At 38.3% G+C, this 25,135-nt stretch overlaps 1 long non-coding RNA gene across 1 annotated transcript in view; it reads right to left on the reverse strand.

Moving 5' to 3' along the window:
- LOC143677312 (uncharacterized) overlaps positions 1–25,135 on the reverse strand; it is a 92,682-nt gene that overhangs the window by 13,855 nt on the left and 53,692 nt on the right. The gene's annotated exons all lie outside the window — the stretch shown is intronic.

Genomic DNA, 25,135 nt, shown 5'->3' on the forward strand with positions numbered 1-25,135 from the left:
ACTGATCAGAGTAGGAGCTTCTGGGCATTAGGTGATCAATGACTGCTAATGTAAGGCCTGTCTCATAGTGGATCTCAAATCCATTTCAGGATTATTTGCCCAGTTCCAGAATGCTTAATTTGACTAGACATACTACTGCCATTTTCTGAGACATCCTGGAAGGATGGTGGTGAAGGAAAATCCTCCCAGTGGGCCTAATCTTGAGCAGTGAACCTGGTTGTTAATTTTGCTTGGAAGGAGAAATGATCAGATGTGCACTTATACACTGATTCATGGGCTGTAGCCACTGGTTTGGAAGATCAAGGACTTGGAAGGAATGCGATTGGAAAATTGGTAACAAAGAGGTCTGGGGGAGAGGTATGTGAATAGGCTTTTCAGATTGGGTGAAAAACATGAACATATTTGTGTCTGTCACTGGAGAGTGACTTTGAAGAGGAGGATTTTAATAACCAAGTGGCTATGATGACCCATTCTGTGGATACTAGCCACTCCTGTCACTGCCTAATGAATGAAGTGGCCATGGTGGTAGGGATGGCAATTATGCATGGCCTCAGCATTGTGGATTTCCATTCACCAAGGCCAGCATGGCTACAGCTACTGCTAAGTGCCCAATCTGCAGCAGGACAGACCAACACAGAGTCCCCAGTATGGCACCATTCACTGAGGTGGTCAGTCTGCTATCTGGTGGCAGGATGATTACATTGGGCCACTTTCATAATGAAAAGATGGCGTTTTGTTCTTACTGGAATAGACTCATACTCTGGATATGGATTTTCCTTCCATGCATACAATGCTTCTTCTACCACCTGTGGACTTACAGAATGTCACATCTGCCAACATGGTATTCCACACAGCATTGCTTCTGAAGAAGGAACCCACTGACAGCAAAAGTGGGAATGGCAATGATCATGAAATTCTCTGGTCTTAGTATATTCATCATACTAAAGCAGCTGGATTGATAGACCAGTGGAAGGGCCTTTTGAAGACTCAATTACAGTGCCAACCAGGTGGCAATACTTTGCAAGATTGGAGTAATATTCTCCAAGAGGCTGTATATGCTCTAAATCAGCATCTATTCTATGGCGCTGTTTCTCCCATAGTCAAGATTCATGGGCCCAGGAATCAAGGATGAAAGTGGGAGTGGCACCACTTGCTATCACCCCTAGTAATCCACTAGAAAAACATTTTGCTTCCTATCCCTGCAAACTTAAACTCAGCTGGTCTATAGGTCTTAGTTCCAAAAGGAAGAGTGATTCCATCAGCAGAAACAATGATTCCATTGAACTGGAAATTAAGACTCCTACCTGGCCACATTAGGCCCCTCATGCCTCCAAATACACAGGCAGAGAAGGGAATTACTATACTGGCTTGGGTGACTGACCCTGGTTATTAAGTAGAAATAGGTCTGGTACTGTACAACAGAGTTAAACAAGATTTTGCCTGGAATATAGGAGATCCTATAGGGTGTCTGTTAGTACTACCATACCCTGTAACTAAAGTCAATGCAGAACTGCAACAACTCAATCCAGGTAGGACTACTTATGGTTCAGCTTCTTCAGGGATGATGGTTTGGGTCACCTCATTAAGCAAAGGACTGATCATTGGGATGATTACCGAGGGTAAAGGAAAGATGGAATGGGAAGTGGAAAAAGGTAATTATACATATGAGCTACAACCACGTGATAAGTTGCAGAAACAAGAACTGATGGTTATAAGATTTCTCCCTTGTTTGCTATGACTACGTTTGTAGATAATCATAAAGCATATATCTTTGTTTTTCTCCCTAACTTATCCCCTTATCATATAACTTAAATTGCATTAACCTTATGTCATACTATCTGTTAAAGGATATCTAGTTTGAGTGGACATTTATTCAAGGACTTTGTATCTTCTTCTGGGGGAAAGTTAGTGCATTTCTTTTTTAAATTATTTTTATTCATAAAACTTAACATACAAACATTCCATACGTGGTGCACAATTAATTGTCTCACAATATCATCACATAGTTGTGCATTCATCATCATGATCGTTTTTTGAACATTTGCATCACTTCAGAAAAAGAAATAAAAAGAAAAAAGAAACTCATACATACCATACCCTATACCCCTCCCTCTCATTGGCCACTAGTATTTCCATCTGCCCAATTTATTTTAACCTTTGTCCCCTTATTACTTGTTTATTTTTTATCCATTTTTTTACTCATCTGTCCATACCCTAGATAAAAGAAGCATCAGACACAAAGGTTTCCACAATCACACAGTCACATTGTAAAAGCTATACCATTATACAATCATCTTCAAGAAACAAGGCTATTGGAACACAGCTCAACAGTTTCAGGTACTTCCCTCCAGCCACTTCAATACACCATAAACTAAAAAAGGATATCTATATAGTGGGTGAGAATAACCTCCAGGATAACCTCTCAACTCTGTTTGAAATCTCTCAGCCACGGACACTTTATTTTGTCTCATTTCTCTCTTCTCCCTTTTGATCAAGAAGGTTTTCTCAGTACCTTGATGCCAGGTCCTGGCTCATCCCAGGATTTCTGTTCCAAATTTCCAGGGAGTTTTACACTCCTGGGAGTTATGTCTCACATGGTGGGAAGGGCAGTGAGTTCATTTGCCATGTTGGCTTAGAAAGAGAGGCCACATCTGAGCAACAAAAGAAGTTCTCTGGGAGTGACTCTTAGGTCGAATTTCAAGTGGGCTTAGCCTATCCTTTGCAGGAATAAGTTTCATAGGGGCAAACCCTAAGATCAAGGGCTCGGCCTATTGATTTGGTTGTCCCCACTGTGTGTGAGAATATCAGAAATTCTCCAAATGGGGAAGTTGTATATTCCCCCTCTCTCCCCATTTCCCCCAAGGGATTTTGCAAATACTTCTTTATTCACTGTCCAAATCACTCTGGGATCTATCAGGGCATCACACTAACCTGGACAAACCAACAAAGTCTCATGCCCTATTCAAGATTCCATATACTTTTGGTTCTTCAACTAAACTGACTACACAAATTGAATTAGGAAATGCACTACCCATAATATAAATTTTGCACCAAATAAACCTCTCTCCCTTTAGTCTCACACAGAAGTTGAAGTACCATATCCAGTCTTCTGAAATACCTTAGTCCTATCCAGATCAGCTTCATTCATATCTCTACTTGATGTCTGATCACTTTTTCAACTTTTTAAATAGTTCCTGTATGGAACACTGCTGACTTTCATAGCTTCAGAGTTCTAACTCTGAGTCTCAGGTGTCACATAAATACCTGAAATTTCTGGGAATGACCACATTGTATACAAACAGCTCAGTATCTCAGAATTTAGAATTAACAGTTATATTTTCTGAATATATGTGACTGCTGTGAGAGCTTACAATCTAGGACCATTTACAATAAGCCCCAACCTCATAACCCATGCTCTTGACTTTGGTTCACCGAATTTTTTTTTTCAATTCCAAAAAACACCAAACAAATGCAACCGTTTCTATTTTGATCATCCTGTTCTACATATATAATCAGTAATTTGCAATATCATCACATAGTTGCATAGTCATCATCATGATCATTTCTTGGAACATTTACATCTATTCAGAAAAAGAAAAAAAACAAAAACTGAAAAAAAATTATACATACCATACTCCTTACCCCTCCCTTTCATTGATCACTGGCATTTCAAACTAAATTTATTTTAACATTTGTTCCCCTATTATTTATTTTTATTCCATATGTTCTACTGGTCTGTTGACAAGGTAGATAAAAGAAGCATCAGACACAAGGTTTTCACAATCACACAGTTACATTGTGAGAGCTATATCATTATACAATCATCTTCAAGAAACACAGCAACTGGAACACAGTCCTACATTTTCAGGCAGTTCCTTCCAGCCTCTCCATCTTTTTTTTTTTAACATGGGCAGGCATGGGGAATCGAACCCGGGTCCTCTGGCATGGCAGGTGAGTACTCTGCCTGCTGAGCCACCATGGCCCGCCCTCCCCATTACATCTTGAATAACAAGGTGATATCTACTTAATGCATAAGAATAACCTCCAGGATAACCTCTTGACTCTGTTTGGAATCTCTCAGCCATTGATGCTTTGTCTCATTTCACTCTTCCCCCTTTTGGTCGAGAAGGTTTTCTCAATCCCTTGATGCTGAGTCTCAGCTCATTCTAGGATTTCTGTCCCACATTGCTAGGAAGGTCCACACCCCTGGGAGTCATGTCCCAAGTAGACAAGGGGAGGGTGGTGAGTTTGCTTGTTGCGTTGGCTGGAGAGAGAGGCCACATCAGAGCAACAAAAGAGGTTCTCTTGGGGTGGTTCACTGAATTCTTATATTAGTTAATCCATATGATTGAGGCATGATAATATTTGTCTTTTCATTTAACATACAGCTTTTAAGGTTCATTCATCTAGTTGCATGCCTCACAACTTCACTCCTTCTTGTGGCTGTTTAGTAGTCTGTTGTATGTATACACCATATATCCCCCTTCCATTCCTCAGTTGTTGTACCCTTAGGCCACCTCCATTCATTGTGGATCATGAATACTGCCACCAGAAACACCAGTGTGCAAATGTTCATTCCTGTCCCCACACTCAGTTACTCTAGGTATATACTGAGCAACAGGATTTCAGGATCATATGGCAACCCCACCCCTAGCCTCCTGTGGAACCACCACAGTGCCTCCAAGGGGCTGTACCTCCCTTTTCCCTACTGACGGTGAATAGGTACATCTGTTTCTCCACATTTTCTCTAGCTGTTAGTGCATTTCTGATTGTACACAAGACAGTTGAATTATGTTAGGTGAAAATATGATTTTTATTTTTATTTACAAATTAAGTATGGTTTAAGTAGAAATGTGTGGGAACAGGTTGAATAAGAGATGGAATGTGATGGTTAAGTTCATGTGTCCAGTTGTTTGATCAAGCAAACACTGGTCTGACTTTTACTGTGAGGCTATTTTATTGACTTGAGTTATTAGTCAGTTGACTGCATCTATGGCTGATGACATCTACAATCAACAAAGGAGGTTGCCTTTAGCAAGAAGGGAAGTCTTGTCAATCAATTGAAGGCCTTTATGAGAGAAATAATAATTTCTGCAGTCAGAAAGAAGAATTTATATTTCTATTTTAGCCAGCTAGCATTTTTCCTGAGGAATTCATTGGAACCTTCATCAGAGTTCCCAAATTGTGGGAACACTGTCCATAACTGGATAAAGGATGGAAAAATGTATACTATGCAAACAGTAACCAGAAGGGACTGGAGTATCCATACTAGGACCAGGCGAAATAGACTTTAAGACAAAAGTTGCTGGAGACGAAGAAGGGAATTTTATAAAAAGTTCAGCCATATATGAACCCAACAACAGAGCTCGAAAATATATGAAGCAAAAACTGACAGAATTGAAGGGAAAAGTAGCCAAATTAACAAAGATAGTTTGATATTTAAATTTTTAGATGCCTTTATACTTTGTTGTATTTTCTAATCAAACCAATGTATTTATTTCTAAACTGGCACCACAAGTAAAAAAAAAAAGATAGCTATTATGAGTATAAATACTTAACAATACATATTTTTTCTCTCTTTTAAAAAAATATATTTTTATACATTGTAAAAGCTATATAGTTATACAATTGTCTTCAAGAATCAAGGCTACTGCAATACCATTCAACAGTTTCAGGTGCTTCCCTCTGGCCACTCTAATATACCACAAACTAAAATGGGATATCTATATAATGCATAAGAATAGCTCCAGGATAATCTCTCTACTCTGTTTGAACTCTCTCAGTCACTGAAACGTTATTTTGTCTCATTTCTCTCTTCATCCCTTTGGTCAAGAAGGCTTTCTCATTCCCAAGATGCCAGGCCCTGGTTCATCCCAGGGAGTCAGGCCAGGGAGATTTGCACTCTGGAGTTATGCCCCATGTAGGGAGGAGGGCAGTGAGTTCACCTGCTGAGTTGGCTTAGAGAGAGAGACCACATCTGAGCAACAAAAGAGATTCTCTGGGGGTGACACTCAGACACAATCCTAAGCAGGCCTAACATCTCCTTTGCAGGAATAAATTTCATAAGGGTGTGCCCCAAGACCAAGGGCTCAGCCTGTTGAGTTTGTTGTCCCCACTGCTTATGAGAATAACAGTAATTCCCCAAATGGGGAAGTTGAATATTTCCTCCTTTCTCCTCAGTCCCCCAAGGGGACACTGCAAACACCCTTTTATTCTTTACCCAAATCACTCAGGGATACTTTGAGATATCACATCAATCCATACAAGCCAACAAGATCTCTTGCCCTATTCAAGATTCCATGTAACTGTGGTGTTTGAATAAACTGACCATACAAGTTAGATTATTAAATGCATTACCCAAAATATAAATTTTGCACCAAATATGTATCTCTTCCTTTGGTCTCACATAGAAGTTGGAGTTTTAAAATATAGAATATACCATCTTTTACATTCTGTTCTGATATACCGTAGTCTTATCTGGATCAGCTTTATCCAACAATACATATTAAAACATGTAAAGCAACAACTTACATAACTGCAAGTAGAAATAGAAAAATCAACAGTTGTAGTTAGAGATTTTCAACAAATTCTCAGAAACTTGTAGGTCAAGTTGACTAACACAGGTAGACATATAATAGTTTTGAACTATATAGGTAAGGAGCTTACGCATGAAATATTTGTAGAACTATTCACCCAACAAAAAGAAAGTTTACATAACCTTCCTTCACCAACTCCCAAAAAAGTCCAGATGGTTTAGAGAATAATTTTACCAAACTTTAGAGAAATAATTAGTTCATATTTTACTCTGTTTAAAACAAAACAAGCAAAAGTCTATTTTATTTTATCAGTAAAAATAGATTCCAAAAATAGATAATAAAGTTCGGTGAAAGAAAATCATAAGCCAATTTCATATATGAAATTAAAAAGCAAAAGTTCTAAATAAAATTTTAGCTAACACATCAACATGATTATTTGTAGTAATATATCATGATCAAGTAAGGATGCAAAGAATGTAAAGTTAATTCAACATCAGAAAATCCATCATTATGATTCTCTACATTATTAATTGATTAAAAGAAAATGAAATCACATGCTTATTCCATAGAGCTAGAGGGAAATAGAATATTGAGAAAGAATTAGAAGCAATTGAGATGAAACCTTCATTATTTGCAGACCACATGATCATCTACTTGAAGAAGCAACAGAATAAATACATACGCTAATAGAACTAATATGAGAATTCCTCAAGGTTGTTGGAATCAAGGTCACTTACATAATTTATTGAAGAGCTCCATACACCAGCAATAATCACCTAGAAAATATCCTTTTAAAAATATGCTATTCACAATAGCACACACGTAACAATAAGAGTAACAAAAAGCCTAAAAGCCCAACCAAGCACATAGACAGAAAACATTATAGAGCATCTAATGAAGAATGCACAATAACTCTAGGGAGGTATTTATGAAACTTTTATAAAGGATCTAAAATATGATTCCCAAAGTGAAAAAAATACATTCCATGCTGTTGGCTAGCATACCAGTATTACAAATATAGCAACTCTCCAAATTGATTTATCAATTTAAGCCAATCCCTATAAAAATTTCAGTTGCATTTTTCAGAGAAGCTTATTAATTTACCTTAATAGTAATATGATATACTAAAAAGACATTTTAATAAAGTTAGTACAGCTAAGCCTACCTATATTAAGCCTAAGAGTTACTTCCAGAGCACCCCTTTGTTGCTCAGATGTGGCTTCTTTCTTGCTAAGTCCAACTCTGCAAGGAAAATCATTACCCTCCCCCCTACGTGGGACATGACATCCAGGGGTGAAAGTCTCCCTGGCAATGTGGGGTGGGAAACCCAGGGATGAGCTTGGCCCTGGCACTGTGGGATCAATGGTGACTTCCTGACTGAAAGGGGGAAAAGAATGTAACAAAATAAGGTATTAGTATCTGAGAGAGTTCAAACAGAATTGAGAGACTATTCTGAAGGCTATACCTTTTTTTAAAAAAATTATATTTTTATTGAGATATCTTAATGCATCATACAGTCCACCCAAAGTATGCAATCAATGGCTCACAATATGATCACATATTTGTGTGTTCATCATCATGATCATTTTTAGAACATGTGCATCACTTCAGAAAAAAGAAACAAAAAGAAAAAACTCTTACCTTCCATACCCCTTACCCCTCTCTCTCATTGATCACTAGTATTGTAATCTACCCAATTTTTTTTTACCCCATCCTCCTATTATTTATTTATTTATCAACTCATTTCTCCATACACTGGATAAGCGGAGCATCAGAAACAAGCTTTTCACAATCACATGGTCACATTATAAAATCTATGTAGTTATACAATGTCTTCAAGAACCAAGGCTGCTGGAATACAGTTCAACAGTTTCAGATACTTACCTCTAGCCATTCAAATACACCATAAACTAAAAAGGGATCTCTATATGATGGTTATGAATAACCTCCAGGATAACCTCTCAACTCTATTTGAAATCTCTCAGCCACTGAAAGTTTATTTTATTTCATTTCTTTCTTCCCCCTTTTGGTCACAAAGATTTTCTCAATCTCATGATAATGGGTCCCAGCTTATCCCAGGAGGATGTCCCATGTTGCTGGGGAGATTTACAACCCTGGGAGTCAGGTCCCATGTAGGTGGGGAGGGCAGTGAGTTCACCTGCTGAGTTGGCTTAGAGAGAGAGGCCACATCTGAGCAACAAAAGAGGTTTACTGGGGGTGACTCTAGGCATAATTTTAAGTAGGCTTAGCTTCTCCTTTGCAGGAATAAGTTTCATAGGGTTAAGCCCCAAGATCAAGGGCTCAACCTATTGAGTTGTTGTCCCGACTGTTTGTGAAAATACCAGGAATTTCCCAGATGGGGAAGTTTAATATTTCCTTTCTCCCCAGTCCCCCAATGGGACTTTGCAGATACTTTTTTATTCTCTGCCCAAATTACTCTGGGATATATCACAGCATCACACTAACCTGTATAACCAACAAAACTTACTCCCTATTCAAGATTCCATGTAATCATATTGTTTGAATAAACTGACCATACAAGTTAAATGAGGTAATGCACTATCAAAAATATAAATTTGCACCAAATAAACATCCCTTTCTTTGGTTTCACATATAAGTTGAAGTTGTAAAATACTCCTATCTTCCTTTACCCTGTATTCTGATTTACTTTAGTCCTATCCAGATCAGCTTCATTCATATCTCTAGTCAAAGTCTGATCACTTTTTCAACTTTTTAAGCTGTTGCTATATGGGGTATTTCTAATTTCATAGCTTCAGAGGCCTAACTCTGAGAGAGGAGCATCACACATTATAGTGTGATGCCTGATACAGCCCTGAGTAATTTGGGCAGAGAATAAAAAAGTATTGGCAAAGTTCCCTTGGGGAACTGAGGAGAAAGGAAGAAATATTAACCTTCCCCATCTGGGGAATTCCTGATATTCTCACAAACAGTGGTAACCACCAGTCCAATGGGCTGAGCCCTCAATCTTGGGTTTCACCCCTATGAAACTTATTCCTTCAAAGGAGAAGCTAAGCCTAGTTATAATTATGCTTGAGTCACTCTCCAGAGAATCTCTTTTGTTTTTCAGATGCAACCTCTGTCTCTAAGCCAATTCAGCAGGTAAACTCACTGCCCTCCCCACCTACATGGGACATGACTCCCAGGGATATAAATCTCCCTGGTATCATGGGACAGAACTCACGGGGATGAGCTGGGACCCAACTTCCTGGGATTAAGAAAGCCTTCTTGACCAAAGGGGTGAAGAAAAAAATGAAATAAAGTTTCAGGGGCGAAGATATTTCAAACAGAATTGAGAGGTTATCCTGATGGTTATCCTTATGCATTATATAGATATCCTTTTTTAGTTTTTAATGTATTGGTGTGGCTAGAAGGAAACACCTGAAAATGCTGAACTGTGTTCCAGTAGCCTTGATTATTATATAGCTTTTACGGTGTGACGCTGTGATTGTGAAAACCTTGTGTCTGATGCTCCTTTTATCCATGCATGAACAGATGAGTAAAAAATAAAGATAAATAAATAAAAATCTGGGGGACAAAGAGGAAAAAATTTGGGTCAGTGAGAGGGAGGGGTCAGGGGGTTGAGATATATGAGCTTTTTCTTTTTCCTTTTTATTTCTTTTTCTAGAGTGATGCAAATGTTCTAAAAATGATTGTGGTGATGAATACACAACTATGTGATGATATTGTGAGCCATTGATTGTATACTTTGGATGGATTGTATGTGTGTGACGATACCTCAATAAAAATATTAAAAGAAAAGAAAACAAAAGAGGTCAACATCCAACCTGAATAAGCTCCCAATGGGCAAAGATGGGACCATTTAAACATTAATAAAGATAATAAATGCAATTAGTTAAAACAATCAAATTTGTTCATATTCATGAGTTTATAATGACATTAAAAAAAACAGAGAAGCAAAATACTTCTTGATTACCTTTAGATGATACTAGGAAACTATTTCATGATTTAGAAAACTGGATTTATCCTGCTTTTCTGATATGAATTATATCCCTAGAGTTAAGTCAAACGGTGGATGAAGGGAATGTTTGCATATTCCAACTAATAAACAAAGAAGGAATGATAAAATTAAAACATCACAATTTTGCAACCCCTAAGAAATTAGAGGGTCCAGACAATGATCATCAATGGCTGATAAAATTATTAATGAGAGAAGCAGACATATATTTTGCATATCTACCTATCAAATGGTCTTGACAAAAATAAGAAAAACAAAAACACTGATCTTTTCAAATCTTTAGATCTAACTACCACTTTACAGAAAATGCAAGGGATGAAGGGACATGATATCCACATCACAAGGATGCAATTAGCAAAATTTCTTAAAGTGTAGGAAACTCTACAAAATCTGGTTTGTTCAACAAAAAATTGTAAGGAAGAGAAAAGAGAGGAGAAACCTATAGATTAGAAAAGATTTAAGAAACATACCAAACAATCACACCATATGAACCCTATGTGGGTTCCAATTCAAATAAACTTTTAAAAAAACTTTAAGAAAATCAGGGAAATGTAAAGTTACTAGGTATATAATATTAAGGAATTATTTTAATGTTACTAAGTTGTGATAATGGTATTGGGTTTAACTTCTTTCTTAAGATCCCTTATCTTTTAAAGATACATGCTGAAATATTTACAGATGAAATAATATGCCTGAGATTTGACTTAAAATAATCCAGAAGATTAAGAAGTGAGTGGGGGCACCGATAAACAAGACTGCAATCATTGAAGTTGGGTGATGGATATATTAGGTCTACTATACCAGTCTCTCACTTCTGAAAGCTCAAAAATTTCCATAATTACATGTCTTTCTGCATTGAGTATTAAAGAGTGGTAAATGAGATGAGATTTTTAAAAATGTATATACACAGAACAACACATTTTACAGAAACAAAATGATACATCGCTGATACATTAGTCATCTATAGGGACAGAGGGATGGGAGTGGGGGATGGAAATAAAGGGAATTAATTAGTTAATGCAAGGGAAGGGCTTTAAAAAGATTCATGAGACTCTGAGCCAAGGGTGGAAGAGTATGGTTAACGTGATCCTCTATATCTGAGATCTGAGGTCTAAGGACAAAGGAAACTGGGAAAACAGAAAAGTACAAAGAAACAAACAATTATTGTAGCTCCGTTACCCAGAAAGAAGTCCCATTAACATTTTGGTGTGCTTCCTTTGGGTGTTTTCCTGTGCTTATAAAAAAAAACTATTCTTTCTTTTTCATTCATTCTGAGGCTTTGGAGACTGTTCTAGTTTGTAATCTGTCAGAATACAATATACCAGAAACGGAATGGCTTTCAAAAACGGGGGAATTTATTAAGTTGCAAGTTTACAGTTCTAAGGCTGTGAAAACATCCAAATTAAAGCAAGGCTATAAAAATGTCCAATCTATGGTATCCAGGGAAGGATACCTTGGTTCAAGAAGGTCAATGACGTTCGGAGTTTCTCTCTCAGCTGGAAAGTCACATGGCGATGCCTGCTAGCTTTTTCTCCAGGAATCTTCAAGGGACACTGTGTCTGGTGTCTCTGGTTGCTCTGAGCTTTTTCCAAGATGGTTCCCTCTTAAAGGGCTCTAGTAAGCAACCCCACCTTGAATGGGTAGAGACACATCTCCATGGAAACCATTTAATTAAAAGTTACCCCCCTACAAGTGGGTGGGTCACATCTCCATGGAAACAATAAAAAAGATATCACCCAGCAATATTGAATGAGGATTAAAGGACATGGCTTTTCTGGGGCACATAATAGCTTCAAACTAGCACAGAGACAAGTAGAAATGGGTTATATTTCTCAATTAACCATTATCCTAGTAGTATTACCTTGGATGAATGGCTTCCCCTTGTCCAGCATTAGCTTTCTTATTCGGAAATAATCATAATGAATTTCATATGGTTGTGTGATGATAAACAGGAAACCATCTAAAGCATTATTGGAAACATGGAAGCCTGTGCTGGTTTGAAAGGATTTATGTACCCTAGAAAAGCAATGTTTTAATTCTAATCAATCCTGTGAAAGTAATAGTTTCTTCTAATCCCAATTCAGCACTATAGGTTGGAAACTTGATTAGGTTATATCCATGGAGCTATGACTCAGTCAATTGTGGGTATTAAACTTGATTAGATGGAGATGGGTCTCCACCCATTCTACATGGGTCTTCATCAGTTTACTGGAATCCTATAAAAGAGGGGACATTTTGGAGAGAGTTCCCTTTTGAGAATGAGGAGAGAGTCACAGAATCATGACAGAAGGACGAGAGAACCTCAGAATCCACCAGCCAGCGACCTTTGGAGATGAAGAAGGAAAACATGTCCTAAGGAGCTTCATGAAGCAAGAGACCTGGAGAGGAAGCCAGCGACGTTGCCATGCTCACACCTTTCCAGCTGAGAGAGAAATTCTGAACGTTATAGACCTTCTTGAACTAAGGTATCTTCCTCAGATGCCTTAGATCGGACATTTCTCTACACTTGTTTCAATTTGGACAATTTCACAGCCCTAGAACTGTAACCTAGCAACTTATTAAATTCTCCTTTTTAAAAGCCACTCCATTTCTGGTATATTGCATTCTGGCAGCTAGCAAACTAGAACAAAGCTGCTCAGTAAAATTCAATTACTTTCCTTTTAGAGATTTGCTGGGGTGGCTTCCACAGGGTGTTTCCCACAGAGCCATGCAGGCAGACGGCAGGTGATCAGTATTTGTCAAATTGAACTGCACTAGATTATGAGAGAGTCAGCTCTCACCTTAAAAAAATTGACATTTTTTTCTGAGCAGTTTTAGGTTTACAGAAAGATTGCACAGAAAGTACTAAGTTCTCATATATCACATTTATTATTTAATCTCAGAACATCTCCCTCTCCTGCCAGGCTGTAATGCCAATAAAAGATGGGATGTTATATACATAATGTTTTTCCCTTACAGAAAGATTGTACAGAAAGTACTAAGTTCTCATATATCACATTTATTTTTTTAATCTCAGAACATCTCCCTCTCCTGCCAGGCTGTAATGCCAATAAAAGATGGGATGTTATGTACATAATGTTTTTCCCTGAGCTCCCTTCTCTTGTGGAAGCTCACCTCGGTTCCATAGTCAGGAAAAAGAAATTCACTCTGCCGGGTCACCCAGTTCATGGGACAACAGTGAGGAACCCAAGAAACTTTTTTCATCACTTGTAGCATTTTCCAGGGAAGAGTTCAAAGATGTGGGAATTGACTGTGCAAGAAATACTGAAAAAGGCACCCTGGCTGCTAGGACAGGGCCCAAAAGCCCCCTGGTGGTTCCTTGCCTTCAGAGAATTTCCTGTTCATAGTTTCTGTTTCACCTGAGCCCCCCCTGGAAGCCACTACACAGCAGAGGCTGGGCCTCACCTGTGCTGGAACCAGCCCATGACGACATCTCAGTTTATCTCCACTGTGGCTTCCCAGCTTGCCTCCTCTGCAGGACTGCTGTGCTCAACAAAGAGCTGAGGGGTCCCTTCAATCTCTTCGTGTCTAGTGTCTGGCATTTCATATTAGGAGAAATTATATGCTCTGGTGGTATTTGTGAATCGGGTAATTTTAGAAGGTTCCAGGACATACGCCTCAAGGGTTGGCTTGAAATCTATCAAAAAGCCTCCAATGTTACTTCAAGGAAACACAGCAGAGCTTTTAATTTTCTTTTCCATACAGGTTTTGGTCTTAGGAAGATGCACCAACACACACGTAACACATGAGCCCAGGATATCAAACTGCAGGGCATTTGGAAATTGCCTTGTGCCACTCCTCTCCTTTCATAGGCCAGGAAGTTAAGTCCAGTGAGGTGAAAGGTCTTCACCAAGCAGTGATAGAGTCAGTTCACGCGACATGATTCTCCTTTGGGATTAGAAAGAGACAAAGGTGTTTCACGAAAGCAAATTTGAGAGAGCAGCTGCAGAATCACAGACTAAAATCATAGATGGAGGTCACAATCATAGAGCCCTTAAACAGCTCGCTTCTCCTCCAGGCAGCATCAGGGAAGCTGGGAGGGACGAAGAGCTCAGACTCTGTGCCTAAAAGAACCAGGATTTCATTCCCAAAACTGCATTTAGTGGTTGTGAGAACTCAGGTAAGTTACTTAACTCCTCCGTCCCTTGGTTTTCTCCTTACAAAAAGCAACCTATCCCATAGAGTTGTTGTAAAGATCAAATGTCCAAAAAAAAAGAAAAACCCTACAATGATGCGGAATGCTTGATGTACTATTGGTTTAATTATTCTGTAAATCTAAAACTGTACTAACAATAAAGTTTATTAATTATTTTTTTTAAAAATCAAGTGACAATGTAAAAAAAAAAAAAAGCTTAGTGTAGTGCCAGGCACAATGTAAGTGCTTAATACATTCAGTTCATAATAGTGGTGGGAAGAGTCCTGGACCAGTAACCTGAAGCCCTGGATGCAGCCCCTGCTCCCTCACCAGGACACTCTGTGTCTTTAGGGAAGTCACGTAGCTTCTCTGAGTCTCTGTCGCTTCAACTATAGCACAGGTGTAAGGATACCTGTTCCATAATTAGACAATGCAGGTGAAAGCATTTTGCAAAGTGCTACACACAGGCCAGGGTCCAATACTATTATTACTATTAGAAATTATCTAGTCAAACCCCCTCATTTCACAGAGGAAGAACATACAGCCTCAAAAACTGCTGTTGATCCACTTTCCATGAAGCTTCCATCTGGCTAGTGTTTATCTGCCTCCCTCATGTGTCTGCTTTTAATCAGAGAAGTTAACTCAGGCCTTCAGTCGGCCCATTCAGCTATGTTGAACCCCCACCAGCCAAACTTCCTTCAGACCCTCAACATATCTGGATCATGTGTTATTCGGGACAAAGCAGAGGCCCTGGCTATCAACGTGACAGCACCAACTTACTAGGACCTGGCTACTTTACTAGCTGCCAGCACAGGTGGCATTGGCTGGAACGGAGCAGAGGGAAGCTGAGCTGCATGAGTCAGAACTGCAAAGATATTTCCTGGTCAGATTTTTCTCTCTTCTTCCCTCCCAGAAATGTCAGAATGGGCCACCCAAGACCTATTGGCTCTGTGGGATGTTAAAATCTGAGAATCTGGGGGCTGGAAGAAGGCTGGTCCAATGCACTCAAATTGTTGAGGCCTGGAGCAAAGAAAGTAGTTACCCAGGGACACATGACCCTGGGGTAGCAATGCTGGGATTAGAACTCCTATTTGTGGTTCTACACTCTTCTATCATACCTTGCCATTTGAACAAATATTCTAATGTGTGCAGACCACACAGACTGAACATGACCATTCTGAGCTCACAGATACTGAGCACTCCATGGCGTTTATCTAGGGTCTTTAATGCAGGTCAAAGAGTTACTCCCTGGGGTCAGGTGTCTTAAATCCAGAATCACTTCATCTTGGTGGCTTCAAGAAATTATGTCACGTGTTATTATCATTTGCATATTAACTTGCAATATATTGCTTTACAGTTTTCAAAGTGCTTTCCCCCTACAAATTCTTACTTAATTCTCTCAACAACCCTGTGAGGTGGGTATCATGGTTCCCGTCTTGCAAGTGAGGCATCTGTGGCTTAGCTAGGTGAAGGAAGCCACTGCGCTCTTTGAGGTCAAAACCCACAGAGGTCTCATGGTCTCAGATTTGGTTGGCCACTGTTCAGAGGATTGTCCCTGCTGGAGGCTTCAGACAGACTGGCCACTCCTGGGCAGACCTATTTCATTTGGTTCCATAGTGTTTTAAAACATTTTTGAATCTACATTTAAAAATCCAGAGGTTCTTAAAAAGTAAGGATTTCTATCATTAAGAAAATGAAAAAATCTGAAAGCTCTGACAACACCGGACTCCATTCCTGTCTTGTCTTCCATTTGTTTAGCATATCTTCATTCATTTGGTCTGTCAGCTTCATCCCTCTCATCATCATGATTTTCACTATCACTTCTACTCTCAATAGAATGATAGCCAATGACTTACAAAGCCCTCACCTGGAGAGGCCATTCTCTTTCTTCTGGGGTCCATGGTTGGGGTCTTGAGAAAGGAGATGCACTGATTCATTCACAGTTGTGTTCAGCAAACATTTGCTGAGGACCAGCTATGGCCAGACTACCTGGTGCTGAGCCGGTCTGGAGCTGAGTGGGAGTACCCACTTCTTTAAAGCAATCTCAGCTGAGCTGGATAGATCTAGTATAAACTTGAGTTCCAGTGCTAAGTTGCTTTCCCTCTCTGGGCTTCAGTCACTGCTGGGCAGACTCACAGGTGGGGTTCTGTTCTGGGACTCACCTTGTTCAGAGAAGTGGGAAATGGACAGACTCTGCCCGGTTCTCGAGTGCAATCTTCAGTTTAAGTGTTTCTCTGGCCTTTACTTTCCTATTTTTTATAAGACTGAAAAGCACTCCATCCCGGTTGTGCTTGAGCCCATTGATTCCTGACCTAACAGCTGGACATTTAATCATGGCCACAAGGTCTGGGAACAACAAAGGAAAATAAAATCTTTAGAAAATCCTATGGACTTTCAGGAGGTAACATTTCAGGAGACAGAGTTTTGTTTTCCGAAAGTTTTAGTGCAACAGCCATTTTTGTAGGTCACCTATGGTGGGCAGTGTGTGGGGAATGTGCAGCATTAGACGTACATTTGAACTCCACTTGATAGTTTGTAGAGCATATTTGCTTTGTCTCAGTAATCCTTACTATAGCCCTGTGAGGAATCAAAGCCTCAAAGAGGTCAAGTGACTTGCCAAGCTACAGGCCAGAAAGAGACAAGGCCAGGATTTAACCTCAGGTCTTCTGACTCCAGGTTCAGTGCTCTCTGGGTTATACCAAGGATATAGATACAGATACAATTAAATTATGAGATACAGGCTAGGAAGTAAAAGATATGAATTTTATAATAAAAGTCTTCATGGAGGTTTTAGGTATTTGACATAGGGCTTAAAAAATGGTTATGATTTTTTCTTTGTTGCAATCTTAACAGGTCATTTTAGGAGATTTGGAAATTACAATAAAATGTAAAAAAGCCCAAACAACAACAACAAAACCTTATATTTTAGTTTGCTAAGGCTGCCAGAATGCAATACACCTGAGATGGATTGGCTTTATAAATGGCATTTATTTAGTTACAAATTTACTAATTTGGGAAGGCACATGTTGATGTCTGCTGGGATTCTCTTCCAGCTTCTGGGTTCAAACGGCTTTCCCCGGGGTGTGTACTTTCTGCCTCTCCAAACGTCTGGGTCTGAGCTGGCTCTGAGCTCCTCTCTCCTGACTCCTCCTTTTAAGCCTCATTGCTTAATGAAAGGCACTCCCATTAACCCACCACAGATGTAATCAGCCATAGATGAATTTCACATTAAGTTCACAACAACAGAACAACTGGGCACCACCATCATCTGGTCAACCTGACACATGAACCTAACAACTATAGAGTACACCACTTGTTAACTTGGCAACTATACACAACCCTTTAAAACTATACTTAATCTCTAAATAGAAAATGAAACAGACATTTTTTGCCTGACAATGCTTATCTGTCCTGTATACACTGCACTAAATCTTTCCATATACAAAATATGTTCATTTCATCACAATTTCACAAAAAACTTAAACCATTTCAATAACAATACAAATACAATACCAACTCAAAAAATAGTACACAATCTCATCAAAGTCAGTTATAGGCATGGTCTGTCCCAAAGCAAAATTCTCCTCTGGCTGTGAACCTGTGAACTTAGAGCAAGTTGTCTCCTTCCAATACACAAAGAAGGAACAATCATAGGATAGATGATCCCATTGCCATAGGGAGAAATTGGAAGGAAAACTGGGGTCACCTGAACTAAAAATTCCAAAAACCTGCAAGGCAAACTCCATTAGATTTCAAAGTCTGAGAGTCAAACACCTAGGGGGCACCTGGATTCTCTGCCATCTCCAGGGCACACGCTCAACCTCTCCAGAACAACAGGGTGGCAGCTAGGCTCCCCCCAATCCCCAAGGAATGTACTCCACCCTTTCTGAGGCCTGGGGCACCAGAACTCTTCCTGAAAATTGAGACCAAAGTCCCGCCCTTTGCCTCCAGGGAAAATGTTCCTGGCTTCAGATCTCAGCATCCATCATTCTGTATCTGAGGCTGTTTTTCATTCAATCTCTCCCTTTTAGTCCAGACTGGCAGTGGTTCCATTTATACAGGTCTCACAAAAAAATTGTTGACTTGGCATATAGCATACAGGGATCAAAGCCATCAGAAATTAGGACTTTCCACAAATTCTTTTTGTGTAACTCCATTTCCTATCCTGGCTTGTCCTGTAATGGCTAACTGGTTCCATGTTTGGATAAATCCTCACTTTGGGCACTATTCACTGGGGTCTCATTTTCTGGAAGCCCAGAATTTTCCAGAACATCAATTTCTGTTTTTTCTTTTACCCAAAAGTTCAGTCCTCAGCATATCCCTTTCTTGTTGCATTTTACTATAAGCTGCAAGGAGAAACCAGGTAGCATCCTCCACATTTAGCGTGGAAATTTCCTTAGCCAATTATCCCAGATCATCATATTCCAATTCTCCCTTCCATCCAGCACTAGGATTCATTTTGCCAAATTTTCTGTCACTTTAAAACAAAGGTTGCCCTCCCTCCAATTTGCAATGATACATTCCTCATTTCTTTCCAGTGCCTCAATGGAAGTATCTTTAGAGCACATATTTCCACCAACAGTCTTTTTGAAGCAATCTGTGTTTTTCTATCAAGCTCCTCACAATTCTTCCAGAATCCCTTCCTCATCCATTTAAACAGCCATTCCAACATGTTTGGTATTTGCAAACTCAGCAGCACTCCACTCCTCTGGTACCAAACTCTGTTTTAATTTGCTAAGGCTCCCAGAATGCAACACACTTGATATGGATTCACGTTTATAATGGGAATTCACTTATAAAATTTACTAATTTGGGAAGGCACATGGTGACATCTGCTGGGCTTCTCTTCTAGCTTCTGGATTCAAACAGCTTTCCCTAGGCCATGTCCTTTCTGTATCTCCAAAAATCTGGGTCTGGGCTCCTCTCTTCTAACTCCTCCTTTTAAGTCTCATTAATTGCAATAGACACTCCCCTTAGTGCATCGCAGATGTAATCAGCCGTAAATGAATTTCATATGTGATGATTTAAGTACACAGCAAAGAAACAACTAGGCACCACCATCATCTGGCCAAGTTTATACCTGAATCTATATACTATACCTTATAACACTTACACACAAATGCTACCCCTATAAATTATTTACAATTGTTCCTTCCAGGTTTTTCTTTGCATTTTCTCCTTTAACTAGCTGACATCATACTATGTGTATAGTTGTGAAAGCTGTTCTTCCCTTTAATTTACATTGACTCATACGCATTTGAGTTCCAATGGGAAGTGATGCTGAATGATTTTGAAATCCTAGACTAAGGGCAGCCTGGGAAAATGTGTGTGGGCAGGAAAATGCAGGGTGTATTCAGGAAATTCTTTGAGCCTAGAACTTGTGACTCTATGATGAGTTGATGTTTAGCAAGGAGTATAAAAAGATGGTTTATGTCAGATTGTGCAGAACTTCTAATGACATGTTAAGGAATCTGTAGTTTATTCTATTCTTATTAGAGTAGTAACACACTTTACATATTTAGAAAAATGCAAATGGGAGAAAACATTTAGAAATAATTCATAGTCCAAATATCTAGAAATAACTGCTATTAATGTTTTGATACATGCATAGTCTTCCAATCTTTACATACATATATGTAGAAGATACATATATCCTCTCCCCCCAGATAAAGCACATATTCCTTTATAATCTGTTTATAATTCCATGAGCATGTTTTTTGATCATTAGGAAATCATAATTTTTTTTTGCAATAATGTTTTTTAAAACTTTTCGGCACCAGAACTTTGTTGTTGTTGTTTTTTTTTTTTTTTTTTTAAAAACTTAACCAAGAACCTCAAAAGCCAAAAAGGAATAAAAATAGAGCTACCCTGATAAAAGCGTGAGTGGGGGCTGGTGCCTGCTGACCCTTGAAGTCCTGTATAAAACCATGCTGAAATCCACTGTTGCACAATGTTGTTTTTATGGCTGCATTGTAAGAACATAGCATCATTTATTTAATCAGCCAGCTCAGTTGTTTTCAATTTATCCCTTTATAAATTGATACTAAGTTCTTTGAGCACATCCCATAATAATTTTCCAATAAGGTTTTTGAGCATGGGGTGTGATATAATCAGAGCTATTAATATGAGTGCCAAACACAGTAAAATCTTACAGAACCAGAATTTGGCTAATCTTTATTAACCAATTTTCTTTTGCTCAACTTTGGAAATATAAAGGAAATTCTCTCTCTCTCTCTTTCACACACACACACACACGCACACGCACATGCACACACACGCATGGATTGAGATTAAGTTAAAATTCCTTACTCTTATCACCCACTAGCCATGAGGCTTTAAACACATGGTTAACCTTTCTATACCTTCAGTTTTCTCATCTGCAAAATGGAGATTATAATACCTACTCCACAGAGTTGTTGTGAGGATTCTGAGATAATATACATAAAGTAGATAAAACTATCTGTGCCTAGAACATAGATAGTGCTTAATTACAATGATGATGATTAGGAATGACCAATTTGCATGAATTCAGCCCAATCTCTCACCCCTTCTTCACCAGAGTCATGAACATAGAATCCCTTTGAGCTGGGTACATAAAGAATGTGGAGAAGTGCTCCTTGATTGCTAACCAATGCTCCAAAGGATAACCAGCGATCTTGAAACAGTCACAAAATCATTCAAATGCTGGAGGGAGCGAGGGTAGTTCAGTGGTAGAAGTCTCCCCTGCTATACAGGAGGCCCAAATTCGATTCCTGGCCCATGCACCTCCCAAAAAACAAACAAAAACAAACAAACAAAATTTCAATCAATGGTGCTGCAATAACAGGATACTCACATGGAAAAAAAATGAAATGTGACCCCCACCATAGAGCATACAAAAAAATTTGTAATCATTTAAATGCTGTCAATAAGAAGCTTGCAGAGTAGATTTCTCAGCAGAAACCATGGAGGCAAGAAGACAGTGGGATGATATATTTAAATCACTAAAAGGGAAAAACTGCCAAGCAAGAATTCTATAACCAGCACAATTGTCCTTCAAAAATGAGGGAGAAAGTAAAATATTTTCAGACAAAAAAAATCACTAAGAGAATTTGTGACCAAGAGACTGGCTCTGCAAGAAATACTAAAGGGAGCATTAAAGACAGACATGAAAAGACAGGCGAGAGAGGTGTGGAGAAGAATGTAGAAATGAAGACTACCAGTAAAGGTAAAAAGAAAAAAAATTAGATATGACATATAAAATCCAAAAGGCAAAGTGGTAGGAGAAAGTACTGCCTGTACAGTAATAACACTAAATGCTAATGGATTAAACTCCCCAATCAAAAGCATAGACTGGCAGAATGGATTAAAAAACAGGACCCATCTATACACTGTCTACAGGAAACACATCTTAGACCCAAGGACAAACATAGGTTGAAAGTGAAAGGTTGGGAAAAGACATTTCATACAAATAGCAATCAGAAAAGAGCAGGAGTAGCTATACTAATATCCAACAAATTAGACTTCAAATGTAAAACAGTTAAAAGGAACAAGAAGGACACCATGTATTAATAAAAGGAACAATTCAACAAGAAGACAAAACAATCAAATATTATGCACAAAGTCAGAATGCTCAAAACTACATGAGGCAAACACTGAAAAGAAAAAATATACACATCTACCATAATAGTTGGAAATTTCAATTCCCCATTCTCATCAATGGACAGAACATCTAGACCGAGGATCAGTAAAGAAACAGAATTTGAATAATACAATAAATGAGCTAGACTTAATAGACATTTATAGAACATTACACCCCACAACAGCAGGATACACATTTTTCTCAAGTGCTCATAGATCATTCTCAAGGATAGACCCTATGCTGGGTCACAAAGCAAGTCTCAATAAATTTTAAAAGATTAAAATCATACAAAACACTTTCTCAGATATAAAGGAATGAAGGTGGAAATCAATAATAGGCAGAGTGCCAGAAAACTCACAAATATAAGGAGGTGCAACAACACAATCTTAAACAACCAGTGGGTCAAGGAAGAAATTACAAGAGAAATCAGTAAATATCTCGAGGCAAGTGAAATGAAAACACAACATATCAGAATTTATGGGATGCAGCAAAGGCAGTGCTGAGGGAAATTTATTGCCCTAAATGCCTATATCAAAAAAGAAGAAAGAGCAAAAATTAGGAATTCACTGTCCACTTGGAAGAACTAGACAAAGAACAGCAAACTAACCACAAAGCAAGCAAAAGGAAAGGAATAATAAAGACTAGAGCAGAAATAAATGAAATTGAGAACATGAAAACAATTGAGAAAATTAACAAAGCCAGAAGTTGGTTCTATGAGAAAATCAATAAGATTGATGTCAACCCTTAGTGAGGTTGACAAAAAGAAGAAGAGAGAGGAAGCAAATAAATAAAATCAGAAATGGAAGAGGAGACATAACCACTGACCCTACAGAAATAAAGGAATTAGTGAGAGGAAACTATGCACAACTTTATGGTAATAAATTCAACAATGTAGATGAAATGGACAACTTCCTAGAAAGGTATGAACAACCAACATTGACTCAAGAAGAAATAGACAACCTCAACAAACCAATCACAAGTAAAGAAATTGAATCAGTCATTAAGATGCTCCCCAAAAAGAAAAAAACAGGGCCAGATGGCTTCACATGTGAATTCTACCAAACATTCAAGAAAGAATTAGTACCAATCCTGCTCAAACTCTTCAAAACAATTGAAGAGGAGGGAAAGTTACCTAACTCATTCTATGAAGCCAACATTGCCCTCATACTAAAGCCAGAAAAAGATATTACAAAAAAAGAAAACTACAGGCCAGTTTCTCTAATGAATATAGATGCAAAATCCTCAACAAAATTCTTACAAATAGAATCCAGCAGCGCATTGAAAGAATTATACATCATGACCAGGTAGGATTCATCCCAGGTATGCAAGGATGGTTCAACATAAAAAATCAATTAATGTAATACACCATATCAACAAATCAAAGCAGAAAAACCACATGATCATCTCAATTGATGCAGAACAGGCATTTGACAAAATTCAACATCTTCTCCTATTGAAAACATTTTAAAGGATAGAAATAGAAGGGAACTTCCTCAGCACAATAAAAGGAATGTATGAAAAACCCACAGCTAACATCATCCTCAATGGGGGAAAAACTGAAAACTTTCCCCCTAAGATCAGGAACAAGACAAGGATGTCCACAATCACCATTGTTATTCAACATTGTGTTGGAAGTTCTAGCCAGAGCAATTAGACAAAAAAAAGAAATACAAGGCATCAAAATTGGAAAGGAAGAAGTAAAACTCTCACTGTTTGCAGATGATATGATACTATATGTCAAAAAAAAAAAACCCAAAATCCACAGCAAAACTACTAGAGCTAATAAATGAGTACAGCAAAGTGGCAGGTTACAAGATCAACACTCAAAAATCTGTAGTGTTTCTACACACTAGTAACGAACAATCTGAGGGAGAAATCAAGAAAAAAAATCCATGTACAATTGCAACCAAAAGAATAAAATATTTAGGAATAAATTTAACTAAAGAGAAAAAAGACATATACAAAGAAAACTACAAGAAATTGTTTTTAAAAAATCACAGAAGACATAAATAAATGGAAGGGCATACCATATTCATGGATTGGAAGACTAAATATAGTTAAGATATCAATTCTACCTAAATCGATTTACAGATTCAATGCAATACCAATTAAAATCCCCAAAACTTACTTTTCAAAAACAGGAAAACCAATAACCAAATTTATCTGGAAGGGCAGGGTGCCCCAATAGCTAAAAGTATCCTAAGAAAGAAAAATGAAGTCAGAGGCCTCATGCTATCTGACTTTAAGGTGTATTATGAAGCTACAGTAGTCAAAACAGCATGGTACTGGAATAAAATAGATATACTGGTCAATGGAGTTGAATAGAGTGTTCAGATATAGACCATCTCATCTATGGACAATTGATCTTTGATAAGGCAGTCAAGCCAATTCACCTGGGACAGAACTGTCTCTTCAATAAATGGTGCCTAGAGAATAATGGTGCCTAGATATTCACATGCAAAAGATGAAAGAGGATCCATATCTCACATCCTATACAAAAATTAACTCAAAATGGACCAAAGACCTAAACATTAGCTCTAAGACCATAAAACTTTTAAAAGAAAATGTATGGAAATATCTTATAAATCTTCTAATAAGAGGCAGTTTCCTAGACCTTACAGCCAAAGCATAGGCATTGAAGAAATAAAGAAAGAAATGGGAACTCCTCAAAATTAAACACTTTCGTGCATCGAAGAACTTCATCAAGAAAGTAAAAAGACAACCTACACAATGGGAGACAATATTTGGAAATGATATATCAAATAAGGGCTATTATCCAGAATATATAAAGAGATTGTTCAACTCAACAACACAAAGACAGACAACCCAATTACAAAATGGGCAAA

Source organism: Tamandua tetradactyla, chromosome 3, assembly GCF_023851605.1.
Source record: "Tamandua tetradactyla isolate mTamTet1 chromosome 3, mTamTet1.pri, whole genome shotgun sequence".
Classification (NCBI taxonomy): Eukaryota; Metazoa; Chordata; class Mammalia; order Pilosa; family Myrmecophagidae; genus Tamandua; species Tamandua tetradactyla.